This window comes from Pseudorca crassidens, chromosome 13 (assembly GCF_039906515.1).
Source record: "Pseudorca crassidens isolate mPseCra1 chromosome 13, mPseCra1.hap1, whole genome shotgun sequence".
Classification (NCBI taxonomy): domain Eukaryota; kingdom Metazoa; phylum Chordata; class Mammalia; order Artiodactyla; family Delphinidae; genus Pseudorca; species Pseudorca crassidens.
In genome coordinates, this window is record NC_090308.1 from 20,873,162 (window position 1) to 20,893,741 (window position 20,580).

General features: G+C 39.2%; 1 protein-coding gene across 1 annotated transcript in view; it reads right to left on the reverse strand.

Moving 5' to 3' along the window:
* Nucleotides 1-20,580, reverse strand: part of PHACTR2 (phosphatase and actin regulator 2) — a 188,550-nt gene that overhangs the window by 132,220 nt on the left and 35,750 nt on the right. The window lies entirely within an intron of this gene.

Below are 20,580 nucleotides of genomic sequence, written 5' to 3' on the forward strand. Positions count from 1 at the left end.
ATGAATACAAATACTGTTGATGAGAAATCTAGATGCCATATCTATCTCCATCTATCTGTCGATCACTCTATAGATAGATCGATAGATGGAGATAGATATGGCGTTAGACTGGATGGTGGTTACATAAATGTGGCTCATTTTAAGAAAATTCATTGAATTGTATACTATGATTTGTGCATTTTTCTGAATGTAAATGTTTCATTAAAAAGTTTTTTGCGGGGGCTTCCCTGGTGGCGCAGTGGTTGAGAATCTGCCTGCTAATACAGGGGACACGGGTTCGAGCCCTGGTGTGGGAGGATCCCACATGCCGCGGAGCAACTAGGCCCGTAAGCCACAACTACTGAGCCTGCGCGTCTGGAGCCTGTGCTCCGCTACAAGAGAGGCCGCGATAGTGAGAGGCCCCCGCTTGCCACAACTAGAGAAAGCCCTCGCATGGAAACAAAGACCCAACACAGCAAAAATAAATTACTAAACTCTTACCCCCAACATCTTCTTAAAAAAAAAAAAAAAAAATTTTTTTAAGTGTATTTTTTTGTTTCTGGCCAGGCCATTAGGCTTATGGGATCGAACCCAGGGCCCCGGCAGCGAGAGCACCAAGTCCTAACCACTGGCCGCCAGGGCATTCCCAAAAAAGAGTATTTTTTAATTTTTAAATTTATTTTTATTGGAGTATAGTTGATTTACAATGTTGTGTTAGTTTTTGCTGTACAGCAAAGTGAATCAGTTATACATATGCATATATCCACTCTTTCTTAGATTCTTTTCCCATATTGGTCATTAGTATTGAGTAGAGTTTCCTGTGCTATACAGTAGGTCCCCATTTGTTATCTATTTTATATATAATAGTGTGTATGTGTCAATCCCGATCTCCCAATTTATCCGTCCCCAACAGTATATTTTTAAAAAAACTATGCTCACTTGCCACAGCTTTCACTTTTTAGGTTATCCTAGACATTCAACTCTGAACTATTAAAAATCTATATAGTATATAATCATTAGAGAAATGCAAATCAAAACTACAATGAGGTATCACCTCACACCGGTCAGAATGGCCATCATCAAAAAATCTACAAACAATAAGTGCTTGAGAGGGTGTGGAGAAAAGAAAACCCTCCTACACGGTTGATGGGAATGTAAATTGGTGCAGCCAGTAGGAGAACGGTATGGAGGTTCTTTAAAAAACTAAAAATAGAGCTACCATATGATCCTGCAATCCCAGTCCTGGGCATATATCCAGAGAAAACCATAATTTGAAAAGATACATGCACCCCAATATTCACTGCAGCACTATTTACAATAGCCAGGACATGGAAGCAACCTAAATGTCCATCAATGGAGAAATAAACAAGATGTGGTACAGGGCTTCCCTGGTGGCGCAGTGGTTAAGACTCCGCCTGCCAATGCAGGATCCCTGGTCCGGGAAGATCCTACATGCCTCGGAGCAACTAAGCCCGCGCGCCACAACTACTGTGCCTGTGCTCTAGAACCCTTCAGCCACAACTACTGAGCCTGCATGCCACAACTACTGAAGCCTGCGCACCTAGAGCCTGTGCTCCACAACAAGAGAAGCCACCGCAATGAGAGGCCCGCGCACCGCAACGAAGAGTAGCCCCTACTCGTCACAACTAGAGCAAGCCCAGGCGCAGCAACAAAGACCCAACGCAGCCAAAAATAAATAAATTAAATAAATTAATTTTTTAAAAAGATGTGGTACATATATACAATGGAATATTAGCCATAAAAAGAAACAAAATTGAGTTATCTGTAGTGAGGTGGATGGACCTAGAGTCTGTCATACAGAGTGAAGTAAGTCAGAAAGAGAAAAACAAATACCGTATGCTAACACATACATATGGAATCTAAAAAAAAAAAAAGGTTCTGAAGAACCTAGGCGCAGGACAGGAATGAAGATGCAAATGTAGAGAATGGACTTGAGGACACGGGGAGGGGGAAGGGTAAGCTGGGACGAAGTGAGAGAGTGGCATGGACATATATACACTACCAAATGTAAAATAGATGGCTAGTGGGAAGCAGCCGCATAGCACAGGGAGATCAGCTCGGTGCTTTGTGACCACCTAGAGGGGTGGGATAGGGAGGGTGGGAGGGAGACGCAAGAGGGAGGAGATACGGGGACATATATATACGTATAGCTGATTCACTTTGTTATAAAGCAGAAACTAACACACCATTGTAAAGCACTTATACTCCAATAAAGATGTTAAAAAAAAAAAAAAGATCACATAGAGCTTTGCTTTGTTTTTTGAAAGACATTTGCTTGTCTGTTTCATCATTTAAGTTGCCCTCTTTTTTTCACACCCAAATAGTCCACCCTCTACTGTGGGGAAAACTTTTTCCCTAGAATAGTGTGATCAATTATCTACTTCCTTTTGACTAATTCACTCTTAAGAAACACTGATTTTTTTTTTTTGAGTGGCTACAAAGACCTTATCAAATTATTTAAAATGTTGGTATCTATGTATTCACATGTATACATAAAACAATTACATAGAATCTTCAGATCACTGGGGTGTTAATGGGGTACACACATGAGCCTCGCAGGGACTCAAATGAGACCAGGCTTGGAGGCATAGGGCTTTGGAAAACTGGACGTCCTTCTAAGGACCTGAGAGGAGTGGGGTGACGAGGAAATGGCCACTTCAGGGGTTTGGCTTAACCCCGCTGCTCAGAGCTCCACCTCAAGCTCCTTTCCCATCTTCACAGGAAGGGAACCCATTTTCAGACTGTATCCCCACTACATACAAGCCAAGTCCCTAAAACCTTGCTGTGGCAAACACACGCAGGAATCCACCGGACCAGGTCTTTTTTTTTTTATAAATTTATTTATTTATATTTATTTTTGGCTGTGTTGGGTTTCATTTCTGTGCGAGGGCTTTCTCTAGTTGCGGCGAGCAGGGGCCACTCTTCATCCCAGTGCGCAGGCCTCTCACTATGGCGGCCTCTCTTGTTGCGGAGCACAGGCTCCAGACGCGCAGGCTCAGCAGTTGTGGCTCATGGGACCAGTTGCTCCGCGGTATGTGGGATCTTCCCAGACCAGGGCTCGAACCCGTGTCCCCTGCATTGGCAAGCAGATTCTCAACCAATATGCCACCAGGGAAGCCCCTGGACCAGGTCTTTATAAATATATTTATATCAGAGAAAAGCAAGGCACTTTGGGAGCATTACGGCTCACTCTCCTACACACATCATTCTGGACACAAAGTAAAAATTGGTTAGTTTCTCAAGCAAGTTAAATGAGTAAAGTTAATACAATTACAAAATCCCTAGCCCTTCCTGAGGCACAGGTTGAGGTGCATCTCTAGGTGACACCTGGTCCCAGGTCATCTGAACCCCGGCAGAGTTCAAAAACTGATGCCCCCAGCTATCTATTTTACGTTTGGTAGTGTATATATGTCCATGCCACTCTCTCGCTTTGTCACAGCTTACCCTTCCCCCTCCCCATATCCTCAAGTCCATTCTCTAGTAGGTCTGTGTCTTTATTCCCGTCTTACCCGTAGGTTCTTCAGGACATTTTTTTTTCTTAGATTCCATATATATGTGTTACCATACGGTATTTGTCTTTCTCTTTCTGACTTACTTCACTCTGTATGACAGACTCTAGGTCCATCCACCTCACTACAAATAACTCAATTTCGTTTCTTTTTATGGAACATATGTATATGTATAACTGATTCACTTTGTTATAAAGCAGAAACTCACACACCATTGTAAAGCAATTATACTCCAATAAAGATGAAAAACAAACAAACAAACAAACAAAACTGATGCCCCCAGGAAGCCTGACATCTCTGCTGAGCAAAAGCCCCTGGCCTTGGGGCACTGCCCCCTCCCCAGGCCCTGAGGTCAGGTGATGGGGGTTGCAGTGGGAGGCATGCGGAGAGCAGAGCTGGGACAGGGTGGGAATGCTTAAGCAGGGTCACCAAAGCCACAGAGACCTCAGTCTATCCGAGCTGGTGCTGCAGAGCCGGAGGATCACCTCCACAAAGAAACCCTGATATTTTTTAACAAAAGTGAGGATTAACCAAGATATGAGTTCTAATTAGGACAATGAAATTAATCCTAACTAAATTTCCTTTTAAAGTGGAAAGCTGCTGTGTTTGGGAACACATTCTACCTGGGGGGTTCAGCAGTGAGAGTAAACAATTATAAGGGCTCTTCTATTTCTTCCTTTAAATTGTCTTAAAACAACAACCAAAAAAAAAAAAAAAAGACCAAGTAGAGTGTTCTCTCAATCTAAACTGAGAGGAGGAAATTTTCACTCTTCTTTCCATTGATAGAGCCTGATGGATAAGGGAGGTCATTGATTAGAGGAAATATACCATAAATTTTGCACATCAGAATACGTAAATACAATGATTTTCTTTGAAATTAACAAAAGCTAAACTTTGACGTACAATGTCATTTTTGCTATCAATACATCTTTTACTTGAGAAACAATAATGTGTTTCTTTTTATTTCTTCTGCAAATTCATATTTCAAACATCAAAGGGGTACTCTATAGCTCTAGTCTTTCAGGATTTACTAAATCCATCTATATTTACCTTATTCAAAACCTTTCATGATTTGCTAGTTAATATAATCTTAGCCTCATCTGGGATTCTTATAATCCCCCGATCAGGTTACACACTTTCCTCTGAAATTTTTCCAGTTCCATTACATTATCCTTGAAGCATGTCAACCAAAACTGCAGGAAGTGGGCATTAAAGTTCCATTATAAGGGTGGCACAGTTTATTCTATTTTGTTTCCAGTGCTTCCGATGAGGACTGGTGTTTTAACAGCCTTTTCATCACAGCTAACAAATTATATTAATGAACATAGAAAAAGTCTACAGAAATCCCTAAATTCCATTTATAGGTCATAACATAAAGGTTAGAATTTATCATCTAACAAGCGTATGTTAAAATAATTTCCCCCCCGCCAGGGGCTTCCCTGGTGGCGCAGTGGTTGAGAGTCCGCCTGCCAATGCAGGGGACACGGGTTCAAGCCCTGGTCCGGGAAGATCCCACATGCCGCGCAGCAACTAAGCCCATGTGCCACAACTACTGAGCCCACGCACCACAACTACTGAAGCCCATGCGCCTAGAGCCTGTGCTCCACAGCAAGAGAAGCCACCACAATGAGAAACACGCGCACAATGAAAAGTAGCCCCCGCTCGCCTCAACTAAAGAAAGCCTGCACACACTGACGAAGACCCAGCACAACCAAATATAAATAAACAAATTTATTTAAAAAAAAGATAATTTCCCCCCAAATTGCCCTTTTCTTGCCTCATTACAGCTCATCTGCTATTATTCAGCCAACTCACAGTTTTACTAAGAGCTCTGCATGTTAACCCCTCAAGTTTATAGTTTAAAGGTGGGAATGTTTAATGTCATCTGAAAAAAACGGATGTTTCTCTGTGTTACCTCTTTCCAGAGAATTTATAAAATTGCTAAAGAAGATTAGTGCCAACATCTAACTTTGAGGAAATGATCTATTTATAACTCTTCAGCATTGGTCCTGTTCTTCAGTCTGTATCTCTAGACCAATCTCTCATCCAGTGATATCCTGGTAAATGCTCAACAACTGGTTTGATCTGGGGGTGGGGACAAGACTGATGTGTGATTTGTGTTTGCTGTTTTCTATGATATAAGTACTTCTACAACGACCAATTCAATGAGTGGTCAGCTGGCTCGCAAAATTTATGTCAACTGGTTTGCCAAGTTTCTGGAAATTTAACAACGGGCCTCTATGAGCAGGCTTCAGCGTAGCACCACTTTCATGTTTTTTAATATGCTGTCATCAAATCATACCATGACTGATTGTGAGAAACAGTTGATGTTAAACCTTCCTAAAAATATAGACTGACAGCATCTTCTGATTTTTTCCATTACCCGGTCTAAATATTTTTGAACCCCTGAAAGACCTTCTGTGATTTATTCCTTTACTTCCGGAAAGAATTAAATTGGGTGGATTAGTTAGAGCGAATTTCCCCTCCCGGAAACTGGTTTGCCTTTTGACAAAGAGGTGGTACTTCTTGAGGTTTTCAAGCATTTTACCCTATAACACAGGTTTCACTGGCTTGTAGGAGTTATTAAATTCATCCATCTGGGGTACCCAAAGTGACACTTGCACTTTTTATGAGTGGAAATCACTAGTTCCATTAGATAAAAGTTAAAAGCAGACATAAACCCAAACTTTAGCAATCTATTTGTGGAAAGGTCCTTTCCTACCAGGTCAAAGTCCAAATTGTAGGCATACAATTTGGTGACTAGAGAGATGGTTTACAATGAGTACAGTCACCATTACCAAGTCCTGTAACTTAGATCACTGACAGTCTTTTCTAGTGGCCAAATCTCAGCTTGGAGTAGGAGAAAGAGTGAGATCTTCCTCCCTCAAAGCACGGACGCCATGAATACTCATTAGGTGTCTGGTTTCCCGGCTGCTGCTGGCTCTGCGAGGACCGCATTTTTTTTTTTTTTTTTTTTTTTTTTTTGCGGTTCCCGGGCCTCTCACTGTTGTGGCCTCTCCCATTGCGCAGCACAGGCTCCGGACGCGCAGGCTCAGCGGCCATGGCTCACGGGCCCAGCCGCTCCGCGGCACGTGGGATCTTCCCAGACCAGGGCACGAACCTGTGTCCCCTGCATTGGCAGGCGGACTCTCAACCACTGCGCCACCAGGGAAGCCCATAGGACCGCATTTTGAAACACCAGCATTTGGGGGTGAGGGGGTAGGAAGAGAAGGGTTAGGCAGAGTACCAGAAGATGAGATGGTTGATCAGAGCAGTGGTGGTCTAGGAAGCAACAGTGGCTGGTGGTGGCCACGTACAGGTAGATGAAGATCTCTTAACTGGCACCCTTATTCCTGGACTTGGCCGTGAAGATCTAGTGAATTACTGACATTTGCCTGAGTAATGGGAATTGCAGTCACAGAAAACCTTCTCCTAGTGGAAAGGAAATGAAACTTAGTAATTAAAACTTAGTAACTTTCCAAATAGGATTTTTTTTAAAGTGTATTAGTTTTCTAGATACAATGGTCAGAAGAAACAATAGAAATTCACAGATGATCTAAAAGTATCAGTTTAATCATTTATTTTCTTCTACCTACCCTTGTCAGACTTATTAAAGAGCAGAAAACTGTCTTTTCTCCCTTTCTCTGGTGGAGGTGCTAAAGGTCAATTTTTTAAATTAGAAGGCTATTTTTAACACAAGAGGTTCTAATAATCACGTACAAGAATATATAACTCAGAAACTAAAAGCTGGTGTGCAAAAGTTTTTAAGTAGGTTTTTACTAGACTATCTGCCAGTTTTTAAAAACTTTGCATTACTCCAAAACTTGGCTACATTTTGTGGAAGTCAGCATATTTAGACACACAGAACTACAAAAAGCAAATAGAATGTTATGATTTCAGTTGAAATTCTGTATATGCAACCAGTGTTTACTTTTTAAAACGTTACTCTACAGGAATTGCCACCAAATGCTTCCTATGCCTTTTATTTTGACAAATGCTGAGAGATTTTAGCTTTAACACGATAATATAAACAGACAAAGGAGAACTTTGGTTAAGAGAAGAATTACAACTTTAGACATTCTAGTTATATTCAGCATCAGTAGGAGAGAAAACCACATTCCAGAAGTATTAGAACAGGAAACAAACCTGTAAGACAGGCTTTTCTTTCCTATTGTTCTCATATTTTTATATGATTTATTTCCTGAGTTTTTCTTCTACTGCTTGCTCAAGCTAAAAGGATTAACAAAATACCTTGCCCCTGTTTTGCCCTGAGTGAGTCTCTGCAGAGGGCGTGGTGTTTCACACGTGTGCTTACTTAGTGATTGAGCTGGATGGTTAGAAGATTTACTCTGGAAAATAAAGACCTCGAGGGGTGGTGCTGGAATTTCCTTTTCCAGAAACTTTCCCCCACCCCAGTAGAAAAAGTGTGTAATTTGCTGCACTTCGTTTTACAAGAAAAACAAATTACTCATCCACAGTATTGAAAACTCTGACAACTGCTATAAAATGAATAATCTTTAATTTGCTAACCGAAATCTACAGAGAACATTCCTTCCAGACATTTTTAATAATTAGTGCCCAATTTACAGAAAGTAATTGCTTAAAATAAGGTCCAAATCATTGTTTTTTTGTTTTTTTTTTGCAGTACGTGGGCCTCTCACTGTGTGGCCTCTCCCGTTGTGGAGCACAGGCTCTGGACGCGCAAGCTCAGCGGCCATGGCTCACGGGCCCAGGCGCTCCGCGGCATGTGGAATCTTCCTGGACCGGGGCACGAACCCGCGCCCCTGCATCGGCAGGCGGACTCTCAACCACTGCGCCACCAGGGAAGCCTCAAATTATTGTTTTATTAACCGTCGTATCTATCCCTAGAACCTAACATAGTGTCTGGCACATAGAGGGCACTCAATACGTATTGTGTGATAAATCACATTTACATGATTTCCTTAATTATAGCAACTTGCAGCATGGATGAAAAACATCCAGCTAGGAATAAATGTATGATTTTGGTGATATAATGCGGACTTCATAGCAAGATGATATCAATTTGTGTCAGTGACTGTAAATTTCCTTTTATATGCCATTCTATTAATAATAATCATCCTCTAGTCGTTTAGCTAGAATTAACTGAGGATCTCGCCTCACACCTCTAGTGTGAGGATAAGTGAGGTACAGACCGTACCCCGGAGAACTTCACTATATATATATATATGGTGGAGGGTGGCTATTCTGGCTTACAAGTAAATGACTACAACAGTGAGTACTATGATAGAGGTTTGTTCCACCAAGAGTTAAGGATGAACAGGGGGCTGCTACAGGGAAGGCTCTGAACTTTATTAATTGCTAAATCCACATCTTTCCAATAGAGAGTCAGCAACTCATTCTGAAGATGACTCAAGATTGTGAAGGGCGGGCTTCCCTGGTGGCGCAGTGGTTGAGAGTCCGCCTGCCGATGCAGGGGACACGGGTTCGTGCCCCGGTCCGGGAGGATCCCACATGCCGCGGAGCGGCTGGGCCCGTGAGCCATGGCCGCTGAGCCTGTGTGTCCGGAGCCTGTGCTCCGCAATGGGAGAGGCCACAACAGTGAGAGGCCCGCGTACTGCAAAAAAAAAAAAAAAAAAAAAAAAGATTGTGAAGGGCTTCCTAAATCAAAGATTAAATTCTGATAGTATGTAGTTAGTATTAACTGTATTTCTTTATTTATTGCTGACAGCTTTTTGAGGAATAATTTACAAACCCTAAATTCTACCCATTTTAAGTAAACAATTCAATGAGTTTTAGTAAATATGTAGTGCAACCACTTCTGCAGTCAGGTTTTAGAAAACTTGGAGAATCCTGAAGAGTTCCATCATGTCCTGCAGTTAATCCTGGTCCTCCTCGCTGGCATCAGGCAACTACTGACCAGCTTTCCATCTCCATAGTTTAGACTCTTCTAAAATTTCATATTAATGGAATAACAGCATATGCAGTTTTTTATATCTGGCTTTTTTCACTTAATGTTTTTGATATTCATCCATGTTGTTGTATGTATCGGTATTCTGTTCCCTTTTGTTCTGAATAGGGTTCCATTGTACGGCTATATCAAAGTTTGTTTATCTATTTACCAGTTAATGGGCATGTGGGTTGTAACTATATTGTATTGTATTCCTATTCTGTGAAAATACATAAGATCTATCTATCTATCCATGTGATAGTTCCATATAAATAAGAATTCATTTATTGGTTCATTAGTCATCCAACAAGTATTTATTATGCAGCTCCTTTGTACCAGGCTCTGTTCTAGGTATTTAAGATATAGAATTAAACAAAAAGTAAAAATATATGCATTCAGAGAACTTACATTTTAAGGAAAGGACAGAAAATAAGCAATGAACATAATAAATCTATAAATTTTATAGCAATTTAGAAGATGAAAAGTGCTATGAAATAAATGGGGAAGGGTAAGAGCGATGGATTAGCATGTGATGGTCATAGTAGTCCTCACCAAAAAGGTAATCATTGAGCACAGAAACAAAGGACATGATGGAGTTAGCCATGTGGTTATCTGGAGAAAGGGCACCCAAAGCCAGAAGACAAGAGCATGCTGTATGTTCAAGTAACACTAAGGGACCAGTGTGGTTGGAGGACAGTAAGGGACGGGGAGGTGAGAAGGGGACTGTAAGCCATATAGGACCTTGCAGTTGACCATAAAGACTTTGGCTTTTACTATAAGTGAGATGAGGAAGCAATGACAGTTTTGAGCAAAGGAATGACATGATCTGCCTTATATATTAAGATCACTACGGCTTCTGAGTAGAGGATAGAAGAGACAAGGTTGGAAGCAGAGAGACCAGGAGAGACTACAAGAATACGCCAGACAAGAAGTGACAGGGGCTTAGACCAGGTTGGCAACAGTGGGAATGGTGAACATGTACTTGGATTCTGGGTACATTTTTAAGGTAGAGCCAAATTTCTTCATGGATGGAATGTGGAGTATGGGAGAAAAGAGATAAAGCAAGGACAACTTCAAAACTTTGTCTGAGCAATTGGAAGGGCTGAGTTGCCATTAATTAAATCTGAGACAACAGTGAGTGAAGTGGGTTTGGGGTAAAAAATTCGAAGTTCAAATTTGAAATGTTCAATTGGACCTCCAGTTGTAGAATGAAAACAATCCTAGGTGTCACCAAGGAAAAAATCAATCTATACCTAGATATATCCTAGGGACACTGAATACCAAAAATAAAGAGAAAATTTAAAAAGTAGTGGGTAGAAAAGAGAGATGCCACATCAAGGCATCACAATAAATCCAAGAAGACAATAGAATTATATTTTCTTTGTGTTATGGAGAAATATCTTAGAATTCCATACCCCAACAAACAATCATTCACTAAATCAAACAATCACTCGCTAAAAGTGGTTAATCATTGAAGGAACTTCTACAGAATATTCCTCAGCAAGAAAGAAAAAGAGCCCAGATTAAGGGTGGGATGCAAAGAACAACAGTGAGTATAGAAGTTGATAAAATTATGGTGAATTTAATAAACTATTGGCTGTGCAAAATGGAGAGGTAGTCAATGAGTTTTTAACATATGTCAAGGTCCTGATTTTGACCAGGAGGACAGACAAATTAAATACTTTTTGACTTTGTTAGAAAAATGTGTTGTTTCAAATAATGAGAAAAATATAATAATAAGCTTCCAAATCAGTAAATAAAAGAAAGGGGAATAAAAAAATGTTTCACTAACCCAAATAATGAGAAAAGAAAGTGAGAGAAAACTTTAAAAAGAGCAGGCTAAAAAAGATGATGATCAATTAAGACGGTCAAGTTAGCCCAATATTCTGATTGCAGTAAATGTGAAAGGAATATTCATATCTAATGACAGAGAGTAAAAGATTGGAGCAGAAATACAATGCATCTCTCTGTCTTCCAATTTTGGGAGATACATCCAAAAGAGCAAAATAAAAGCATGAAAAATACATACTTAAGCAAACACTTACCAAGGGAAAATTGGTGTATCAATATTAATAATAGATGAACTAAAATTGATAAAAATAATAAGTAGCATAGAGGGATCGATTATATAAAGATAAAAAGAATAATTTAACAAGAGAATAGATGTACAAATTTTCAGCTAGTATGCCCCTACCATCAGAATCTTGAAATACAAAAAACAAAAACTAACAGAATTAGAAGGATAGATAGACAAATTCACAATAACATGGAGAGATTTTAACGTACCATGAAAAAGTAACAAGATCAAGCAGACAAAACATTTTTAAGGTTATGAATATGAACAATCCATTTGATAAGCTTGGTTTTACAGGTATATGTAGACACCGGTATTCAAGAAATAGCAACTTCACATTGAGTAAATACTGGATCTCAATAATTTTTAAAGAATTCATATTATATAATCTACAATCTCTGACTATAATGTAATGAAATGTGTTGATTTCTTAGAAATCAATAAGAAAAACAGTTAAAACAGGAAAAAAAACTCTCTTTTTTTTGGAAACTTTTTTTTTAAAAAAGTGCTCCTAAGTTACACAAGGAAATCAAATTGTAACTTATAAAGTGTGTAGAACAAAACAATGAAAGCACTGCAGAATACGTGAGATGGTGGTAATGTGGTAATCAGAGGTATATTTAAAGTCTTCACTGCATTTTTAAAAAAAGAAAGAGGTTTATTCAGAGAGAAATAATATACTTATACAAATAAATTAGGTATTAAACTGATGAAGCTAAAAAAGGAAAGAAAAAAGAAAAGGAACAGAGTAAGAAAGGGTATGATAAAAATAAGGGCGCAAATGAAAATAAGAACTAAAAATCAAGAGATTTGCTTTGGTATATTCAGAAACTTCATTCATCCAAGTGAAAAGCAGGGGTTGACTTAATAAATTAAGAGAACGCTCTGCATTTCTGAATGGAAAAATGTAATTGGAATGCAGGTAAAGACAAGTCAAGATGAAAAACAGAGCCATCTGGAAGTTATACGAACTGAAACATCACTAGTAGAAAGGTGACTTTAAAACTTACTATTTCGCATCCCGGGGAAAACACAGATGCATATTTAGTGTTATTTAAACTGCTTGCGTTATTAAATAGCACAGCATTTTATAAATAAAAACAGATGCTCAATCTACTGCTTATTTTTGTTTTCTTTAGAGCAAATATCTCTCTGTAATATTTTTTATTTGTACTACAATGGTATCTTTAAAACTCCAAATGACATGTTAAGGGAATTGCAAATAAGTAGTTTCTCGTATTTCATAGGCCTAGCTTCAACTGTTCTTTACTGTTATGCTTCTGGTATTTTAAAACAGAAAAAAAAGAAAGCTCTAAGCTATGTTTCTGAAAACATACGTAGTTTTATTAGAACTTAAATCTAAACGTAAGATGCCTCCAAGTAAAACAGCCCCCTAGGGGAAAGTTGTACATATTGAAGAGGCTTTAGAATATAAAACGGATTTCAGTAACTGAAAATTACTTCTCAATTAAGGAAAGTTGACACATTCTCCAAACAGGTGATAAAGATGGGAGCTGAGAAGGGGGATGAGGCAACTTGCAGGTGTTCAGACTTAATCTCTCATCAAAACAAGGTTTATTCAGGGAGAAATCATATAATCACACAATTAAGCAGTAGACATAAAAAATGGGCTTGGAATATTGCCATTTAAAATCTATATACCACTCTCCAAAGCAATGAGGCTCTTTCATTGAAGGGTTTTCATTCCCCAACTTCCTTAAGCAGAGGGCTTTCAATTATGAGAATGCACAAGGGAAATTTTTACAAGGGAGAAAGGGGCCCAATATACAATAAGAAATCAATCTTTACATGAAAGATTTCTTGTTTTACTTTAAAAGAATATTGTTGTTCTCTCTCTCTCTCTTTATTTATTTAGCAGGAGAAAATGATGTGGATTTTGCTTTGCTATAAATATTCCAAAACCCACATAAAGCTCCAAAGATTTCACTGTTTCTACAGATTATTTTACTTCTTCTTTTAGGTGTGTAAACCGTACTGTTTCGTGAACTAATGACACATCCAGTGATTTGTTTCTGTGAACCAATGCTGAATAGAATACTCAGCTACATTTATTAATAAAATAGTCAACATTAATATACATTTCTCACTTGAGTCTGTCATTTTAGGGTGATATGTTTTGCTTTGTTTCTTAGACAAATATTACCCTATTTCATCTAGGGTAAAAAAAAATTCATTTTATCCAAAAGCATTATGAATATTTAGTTGTAGTCCATTATTTATGTCAATGTAGAAATATCAAGTACCTTATTCTGAAAACTGTTATTACCATGTGAAGAATGAGACTCCTTATAGCTTGCCAAAACTACAGTTACTAAAAATCCATGGCTTATTTTCTTCCCACCTTCTGTCTAGGTTTACCTCAAGCTTTGGTTCTCAAACCTCTGTTCATCTCCCTCTTTTATTACTAACTAGAGGACTCATCCTTCCTCGGGTTTTACTTTCTATGTCTACTTGGGTTGAATGATTCTCAATATCTTGCCTCCAATTCTCCTATATTTTATGTTCTAAGAGATATGTTGGCTTAGATGTTAAATCCTCTGAGACCTTAATCTATATATTTCCATAGCAACCTGCCCCATGGAATTTATCCCAAGGCTGTCTCTTCATCTGTCTCTTGCACTGGACTGAATGTCACCTGGAGGCCATGTCTGGTTTACCATTATAACACCAGCACAGAGCCAGAATGTGGGTAAGTGCTCAGGAAGTATGTATTTTATATATAAATGAATGAATGAATCTGATCTGTATCAATGCACCATTTAGATCTGTGGCTGCCAGGGGAAATAGAAGAAGGAAATTGAGGACCCATAAAAGTATTGTGGGGTTTACTCTCAGGCCCAGCAGTAAGCGATAGTGTCAACAGAATACCATTTGATGATTACTTAGCTTTTTTGATTCAGTAATTGAGAAAACATAGAATCTGAAAACTGTCATAATTACATTAATATGCATCTACTAAATACATACATTATGTTTTCAACAGCCCCAGTTAAAACTCTGTTCAATTTCTCCTCTGAGATTACTGGCCTATGTCTTATTAAAAATTGATTTGGTTGAAATATAGCAGTGCTACAACTAAACAGGAATGTTCATTAACTTACAAATCATTGTATACAGATTAACGGACTGGATGGAGAGTTCTAGCTGACTCTGCTTTTGCAGAAAGAAAACATTTGACTGAGGTAATACAAGAAATGTTTCTTAATATTGGGGTGCAATGGAAAGGCTTAAGGTGGCCCTCTGATATTCACACCATTGTACAAGTAGCTTCTCTTGAGGGCGGATGGGATCTGTGAGTTTCTTCTAACCAACAGACTATGGTGAGGATGTATGTGATTGTGTGTGTGTTTGTATGTGTGTGTGATTATGCTGTGTAGGATTGTAACATCTGGCTTGCTACGACACACCCTCTTCCTGGCTTTGAAGAAGTGTGAGCTGCCACCTGAAGGCCATGAGGCAAGGAGCAGTAGGCAGCCTCTGGCTCAAAGCCAGCCAGAAACTAACGCCCTCAGTCTGGCATTCTGCAAGGAATGGAACACTGCTAGCAGCCACGTGAGCTTGGGAATATATCCTTCCCCACTCAAGCCTTAGTGAGACCACAGCCCTGGCTGACACCTTGACTGCAGCTTTATGACATCCTGTGACTCTAAGCAGAGGACCCCACTAAGCTGTGCCCTAACTCCTGACACACGGCAACTGAGATATAACATATGTGGTTTTAAGCTGTTAAGTTGGTGGTAATATCGTTCTGCAGCAATAGATAACTAACACAGGTAGGAACACAGATTACTCGAAAGGAAGACCTACTCAGTCTAAATAGAATACTGGAGGAAGTAGGATTGACGAGAAGTTTAATTTGCACTGAGGTAAAAGAGTAGCCTGGAATAGGAAGAAGAGGCCTTAGCAGCAGAGGAAGAAAGCCAGGTGGTTAAGCTAACACTTTCTCCTCTGATGAGTTCAGAGAGGGCCAAAGCCAGAAAAGTAAGACTACAGACAATATCTGAGGATAAATGTAGTTTGCATATCTAAATCTGTGGCATTTATGAACCTATATGATATTTCATTCAAAAATATTATACTGGCATAGCCAAACCGTCCATCCCTATCCAGCATCTCTGAATTGCAGAAGCAATTCTTAGAAGTCACTTAAATCGGTCAGAGACCAAAGTGTGAGTCCAAAGCTCCAATGACTATGAGCTGTGACCCACTGTCAACCTTCAAACATATCTGCAATTCTGACAAACCCAGTTGTGGATGCCTGTTGTGTAGTATAATGTATAGTAGTACAATAATAGGGTGTAGTACAGGCAGTGTACACTCTAGCATTCTAATTTCTATCCCAAATAGAAAACATGGACTGAAAGCCCAAGAAAAGTAGAACTGCTCATATTATCTATCTATCTATCTCCTACTATTGGAATGTAAGCTCCCCAAGGAAAAGAAATTTTTTTGTTGTTTAATCCCTTATCTCCTTACAAGTTGGTGGCAGTCAATAAATATTTGTTGAATGAATGAAGCAGCTCCATCTTTACCTATCCTTTCCTCATTTGTAAAGTGGGAGTGATAATAATAGTACTTCCCTGAATCAAGTATAAGGATAACTGATGTAACACATATGAAATGATTAGAACATAACCTTGCATGTCGTACCCGATCAGTAAAACTTAGCTACTATTAAAGTATAATATCTAAATATACTTTGTTGAAAGAACCTGTTAGGAAAAAGAACCTGAGTGCCAATTCATTTTCCAATACAGGGGAACCTTACCACTAAGGAGGTTCAACTATAGGTTAAGTTTTGAACTTCAAAAATTTAAAGTCATTTTGAAATAAATTTGGATATGGCAGTATACCTTCAAAATAACAAAGGACTTGAAGTCAACAGGTAAAATGTAATTTTTGCTGCAGGAATGTATATGAAATTATGCTTATTGTATATCATAAATTCAGAGTCTGTCTAGTCCAAACTCTAACTCAAGCAGAGATCCCTTCTGATATTTCCATCTAAGTGATCGGGATACTTTTCAAGTCTTTTCTGTATGTGATTAAAAAGATTGGCCACACCAAGTGTTGGCAGAATATACAGCAACTGGGACTTTCATACATTGTTGGTGGGAGTGTAAAATGACAATTTGGAATTTGGAAACTTGGCCTGGAGGTTTCTATAACCTTAAACATACACCTATCCTATGAGGCAGAAATTCTACTTCTAGGCATTTATCCAAGAGAAATGAAAACATATCCATAAAAAGGTCTGTTTAAGAATGTTCATAGCAGTTTTATTCATAATAGCCCCAAACTGGAACAGGTCAAATGCCCATCAGCAGGAGAAGGGGCAAATACAGTTTGGTGTACCCGTCAGTGCAATACTACTCAGCAATAGAACCCTGTGCCGTGCTGCCCAGACCCACCCCCGCCCCCCCAGAAATGAAGGACTTATTTCCCCATCTGCTGGGGCTGCTCCTGGAAGACAGGAGGGGTGGCGGCAGATTTTTCTTGGTTGAAACAAATAGCCTTACCCAAAGTACCATCCTCTTCCTGGAGAAGCAGCCCACATCCAATGCCGGATTAACAGGGGAGTGAGGACAACTTGAAATTACTCTAACAGGACATGCAGCTCCAGAGCTCCCACTGGCAGATGAGAATTCTACCACTGACCCACCCATGGCGGCTGTCACCGAGAGCTCCCCAGGGGATCAGTCCAGCCGGGGAGGGTGTTCAAGCTGCCTCACAGCTTCAATTCTCCCTCTGCTCAATCCTGCTTCTTTCCCTCCCTTCCAAAGCCTTAGATCCCAAGAGGCCTCCTTAATAAATGCCCTGCATGCTAATCTTTGTCTCTTTCTAGGGAATCCAACCTGTGAGAAACTACTGATAAACCCAGCTAAATGGATTACCCTCAAAACCATTTTACCGAGTGAAAGAAGTCAGACACAAAAGGGTATATATTGCATGATTCCACTGACAGGGTTCTAGGAATGGAAAAACTAACGGATAGAGAAGGAAATCAGAACCATGTTTGCCTCTGGGTAGGGACTGACTGGAAGGGGCCAGGAAGGATCTTTTGTGGAGTTGGGAATATTCTATATCTTGATAGGGGTGTAGGTTGCATGGATGTATGCAATTGTCAAAACTCATTGAATTGTTCTCTTAAAATCTGTGCATTTCACCGTATGTAAATTATACTTCAAGCCAAAAAAAAAAAAAAAAAAAAAGAAAGGAAGAAAGAAAAGAAAAAAAACAACCACATCAAACTTGGTTCAAATAGAACTTGTCATCCAACATTCGAAATATTTAAAGTTTCACTATGGCCAACTGAGCCTCTGTTCATTTGGAACCTGGCAGTTAGTTTTTTAAACGTACGTTTGGAAACTGACATGTCTGTTGTGCTCATCTTTCTGTGGATTGCAAAACTAATAGACATGCTCTTTCGGTTTGAGTCATTCATTTAAAACGCTATGCTAATCAGTTATAGCTCCAGAGCCCTCAGAAAAGTCATGAGATTGCTTCTTTTATGACCTTTATTCATTACTTGAAATATCTGGTACGATATTGATTCAACTACAGATTTATCTACCTCTCTGCTCATTTAGCATCGATCTCTCAGAGAATTCTAAATCAGATTATGAAATCGTAAAATCTGGATTTTTAGAGCTAGGAAAGACTTGAGATCCCTCAGTTCGAGGACAAGGAAGCTTAGGCTCACAGGAGATAACTGAATTGCCAAGTTCAGTTGCCCACGTCTAGGCGAAAGTAGACGGACATCCCAGGGCACACCTCACCAGGCAAACCTGCCCTACGCTCTGTGCCGTGCTCCCCTCCACAGCTCGACTTAGAGAAGAAAACCTAAGAATGTATTTTATCCTGTGATTTCCTTTTCCCTCCACTGATGTTCCTTACTTTATAATAGTTCCCTAGCTTAGGATAAGAACTTCAGTTGGTGGAATAAAAGACTCTTCTTTGATCTTGACAGAGATACAATTTTTGTCGTAAAGTAGGGGAAAACAGCACATCTGTTGCCTCTCTGCTTTCCTTTACCTCTCACGTGGCAATTTGTTGGAAGCAAGTTTGGTGAAAAGTAAACTATATTTGATTCTCAGTATACAGGTTTGACCCAGAAACTGAGGACATTATATTAAGAATTCCAAAGACCTTCCATCTCCATGGAGAGGGAATAGCTAGTATGTGGTAATAGGTGCAAAGTGAAGAATTAAGTCTGAAACATGAACAAAAAGTAAATCTTAAATGTAAACACTCTATTGCAGTCATCTCTTTATCTAACTTTTTTTCACAAATCCTGTGGCTTCCATACAATGAGCTATAAATCTTTGCTTCGGATGGTTTCTAAGAAACAGCTGGAAAAGAAGATGAAGGCCAAGAGGAGAGAATGAAAAATAGAGAAAAACTACAATTAATGACAGAGTCCATCTTCTCTACCCATCTTTTTTTTTTTTTTCCCCCACATCCATCAGAAACATAAAAAGCTAAAATCTGGTCAATATCAAGCGTTGAGGATGTGACGGCGGCAGGACTTCTGTTCCATGCTGATTAGAGTGTCATGGGTACAAGCCACTTTGGAAAAGTCTGGCACCAGCTAATTTCTACCCATCTATTTTCTATGGTTATTTTATTAGAACATCTTAATTGAGATATAGTTCCCATAGCATACAATTCACCCATTTAAAGTGTACAACTGAATGGATTTTATTTTATTTTTTTCTATTAGTATTTTATTTTTTGCGGTACGCGGGCCTCTCACTGTTGCACCCTTCTCCCGTTGCGGAGCACGGGCTCCGGACACATAGGCTCAGCGGCCATGGCTCACGGGCCCAGCCGCTCCGCGGCATGTGGGATCTTCCCGGACCAGGGCACGAACCCGTGTCCCCTGCATCGGCAGGCGGACTCTCAACCACTGCGCCACCAGGGAAGCCCCCTGAATGGATTTTAGTATTCATAGAGTTGTGTGACCATCATTACAATCAATTTCAGAATATTTTCATTACCCCAAGAAACTCTGTACCTGTGAGCATCACTCCCCGTTTCCCCACAATTCCTCCAGCCCCAGGTAACCACAAATGCACTTTCTGTCTCTGGGAATTTGCCTATTCTGGACTTATATATATGAAATACAACATGTGGCCTTCTTTCACTATGTATGATGTTTTCAAGGGCCATCCACGTTGTAGTATATATCAGTACTTCATTTCTTTTTGTTGCCAAATAATATTCCACTGTATGTCGATATTACATTTTATTTATCCATTCATCACTTTGATGGACATTTGCATTGTTTCCACTGTGGGGCTATTATGAATAATGCTGCTATGAAATTCATGAACAAGTTTGTTGTGAAATATATTTTTTTAAAAAAATTTTTTTAATTAAAATTTTTAATTTATTTTTTATTGAAGTATAGAATATATTTTCATTTCTTTTGTGCATATACCTAGGATTGAAATTGTTGGTCATATTATAACTCTATGGTTAATTATTTGAGTAACTGCCAGACATTTTCTTCAAGGTATCCTTTGAAGCACAAAAGTTTTTAGTTTGATGAGGGCCAAATTATCTGTTTTTTTCTTTTGATTCTTATGCTTCTGGTGTCATATTTAAGAAACTATTGCCTAACCCAAGACCATGAAGCTTTATACCTATGTTTTCTTCTAAGAGTGTTATACTTTTAGCTCTTACATTCAGATCTTTAGTCAATTTTGAGTTAAATTTTTTGCTTATGGTGTGAGATTGAGTTCCCACTTCATTCTTTTGTATGTGGATATCCAGTTGCCCTGGCACCATTTACTGAAAAGATGGTTCTTTCCTCCACTGAATTATCTTGGCAGTCAATTTATCCTTGTTGAAAAATCAATTTTCCATAAATGTAAGGGTTTATTTCCAGACTCTCAATATTCTTCCATTTACTCCATATATCAACTACTTCTCCACAAATAAACTTGGCATGTGGAGAGCTACATTAATTCTTTCAGGCTACTAGTAAACTACTAGTCCTTGAAGCCCTATAACAACCAGCTTGGAGATTTTAGCTTCGCGTC